Source organism: Sciurus carolinensis, unplaced genomic scaffold, assembly GCF_902686445.1.
Source record: "Sciurus carolinensis unplaced genomic scaffold, mSciCar1.2, whole genome shotgun sequence".
Taxonomy (NCBI): domain Eukaryota; kingdom Metazoa; phylum Chordata; class Mammalia; order Rodentia; family Sciuridae; genus Sciurus; species Sciurus carolinensis.
In genome coordinates this window covers 322,056-324,846 of record NW_025920200.1, presented here as the reverse complement: position 1 = coordinate 324,846, position 2,791 = coordinate 322,056, and the positions used below count along the sequence as shown (strand labels likewise).

Genomic DNA, 2,791 nt, shown 5'->3' with positions numbered 1-2,791 from the left:
AACAAGATAGGAGGTGTTATGGTGTGGGTATGTGGTGTCCTCAAAAATCTCCTGTTCTTGCAGGAATGTTCAGAGGTAAAATGATTGGATTATGAGAGCTGTAACCTAATCTGTCTGTCCTAGTTTGAATGGACTGACTGGGTGGTAGCTGTAGGAAGGTGGGCCATGGCTGGAGGAAGTAGATGACTGGGAGGCATGCCTGGAAGAGTTGTTCTTCCCATGGGTCCCTTTCTCCTCCCACCTCTCTGTCTCTCTCCTGACCTTCCCATGAGCTAAGCAGCTTTCCTCTGGTGGGCCATTCCACCATGATGTGCTACCTCACCTTGGGCCCAGAGTCATGGAGTTGACCTTCTACGGATTGAGACCTTAGATACCATGAGCCTAAATAAACTTTTCCTCCTCTAGGTTTTACTTATTGGGTATTTTAATCACAGTGACTCAAAAGTTGACCAAAATGAAAGAGAGAAACAGAAAAGGTGTTTTTTCGAGAACAGTGTGAACAAACCTGATCTTTGGAGAGCACTGGAGTGTGACCTGTACCACAGGGCCATTCCCTCTAAAGGAGAGAAATCTTTGGATTAATGAATTAGTCAAAATTTGGCTGTGGTTATGCCAGGGAGTGGGAGGAGAAGGACCTGCCTCCCAGGCACCTCCAGGTGAGACAGCACCAGGAGCCTCTGGGAAAAATAACTGGTGGGGACATTAGCAACAGCTCCTCTAGCAGTCAGGTAAAAGTCTCTCTAGGGCTCTGGGTGGGACAATGTTTTAGTTATGTATTGCTGTATAAAATCTCACTCCCAAACTCAGTCTCTTAAAGCAATAATAAATATTTATTTTCCCTCATGATGTTTGTGGGTGGGGGGAATCTGGGAGCAGCTAAGCAGCAGTTCTGACTCAGAGTCTTTCAGGAGGCTGCAACTTTGCTGTCTCTGGAGCTGCAGTCTCCTCTGGAAGTTTGCTAGGGTGAGGCATGTTCTTCTACCGTGGGCAACTCTCATGTGCCTGCAAGTCCATCCTGGAGGTGGTCCCAGTTTCTCCTGCCATGGGCTTCTCCACATGCAGCTCAAACATCTTGTGACAAGACAGCGGCTTCTCCAAGAGCGAGCAGCAAAAGAGACCAGAGTGGAAGCACAGAGCCTCCCATGAGCTGCCTCAGAAGCCATGCACTCTGTCCTTTCCCATAATCCAATGGTAGGACAGACTGGCTCTGGTTCAGCGTGAGAGTGACCTACATAACAGGGGATAAAAATCATGGCTAATGGGTGTCCTCAAGGAGTATGGTTGCCACACCCATATTTTACTTCAAATCTGTACTTGTAACTTTACCACTGGTAGCCAGGTAATTTCAGATGTCCTCCTTTCTCTATAACAATCAGGAGGTTCAATTAGAAAAAGATCACATGACTTCATCCAGCCAGTTGGATGCCCTCTCTCAAGAGTCTGCATCCTTATGAATTAATGGTGCAAGAAAAAGAAGAGTTCCAAGCTATTTACCACAGCAGACAGGATCTGACCAGAAACTTCCTCCCACTATAGCCACCGCTCCAGCTCCCCCACCTCCCATGACTTCTATGATTCATTTCCACTTCTATGATTCATTTCTACTTTCTAAACCTAGTTTGTAAAACCTCCTGCCAATTCTGGGAGATGCAGGCTATGCATCGAATAAACTGAATTTTGCTTAAGCCAGTTGGATGTGGTTTATATTTCTTTTTTTTTTTCATTTTTTTCTTTCTTTCTTTCTTTCTTTCTTTCTTTTTTTTTTTTTTGTGATGCTGGGGATTGAACCCAGGGCCTTGTGCTTATGAGGCAAGCACTCTACCAACTGAGCTATCTCCCCAGTCTGGTTTATATTTCTTAACAGTCATGTCCCCTGCCTGAGATGCTGCTTTTTCTACATTTTCTGGAATAAATATATGTTTCTTTTATTCTTGGGTGAGGGCAGGGAGTAAAGAAAAGTCCTTTTGAAAGTACTAAAGGACTCAGACCAAATTGAAACTCTTCCTAAATGTATCTTTCTTCTTGCATAAATAACATATTTCTCACCTCAATCAGATGTAGACATACACAAATCCACCACCTTAGGAAGAAGAGGGAAGGTGTGAGACCTGTGGGGTTTTGGCAGTGGGTCAAGTTATCATCCAGTCAGTCAATGGTCACCTGATACTGGGCTTCTCTGAACACTGGAAAACACTGCTGTACTTATGCCTGGAGATGGGACATGATCCCTGAAACTGAAAAACAGTCTCTGGCCCCCCAGGAAAGAGACTGCCTTCTTGAGCCTCAGGTAAGAAAGCTCTTGATAAGCATTCCAAGTCTCCATTCCCAAAGCCTTTCAGGTCTAATTTGTGTTAATTCAATTAAGGGCATGTAATTTATCTGTCACTGAAGTCAAATATAAAGAAAAACGTATATTAATGCAAAGGCTGAAGAGTTAGGTGTGTAGAATTTAAGAACTTTTTTAAAAGTTAGATTTCCTCCTGTAGTGGGAATTCATTAAGGACAGAGGGAGAGAGAAAAAAGAAAGAACTGGGTATGGCCTTTCCTTTGCAAATTTTTTGTACATAAAGATTGAAAATCAGCTACATGACAAAACTTAAGTAGGCAAATACAGTCAGAATCTGTTGTTGCTGGTCTCCTGATTTATGCTCTTAAACTTTATTCTGTGTGTGTCAAGAGCTTGGCTCTTAAAACATATCATAACGGCACCTTTTATTTAGCATCACACTGTGTCCAAAACTCTCACCCAACAAAGCCCCGTGTGGACAGGCCGCCTGCCTCCGCAGAAGCA

The 2,791-nt window shown here is 43.7% G+C and overlaps 1 non-coding gene across 1 annotated transcript; it reads right to left on the bottom strand.

The window, feature by feature from the left end:
* Window positions 1–1,767: 1,767 nt before the first annotated feature.
* On the bottom strand, window positions 1,768–1,841 carry Trnam-cau (transfer RNA methionine (anticodon CAU)). Its single transcript has one exon. It is a non-coding gene; the product is annotated as a tRNA-Met (tRNA).
* Window positions 1,842–2,791: the final 950 nt, after the last annotated feature.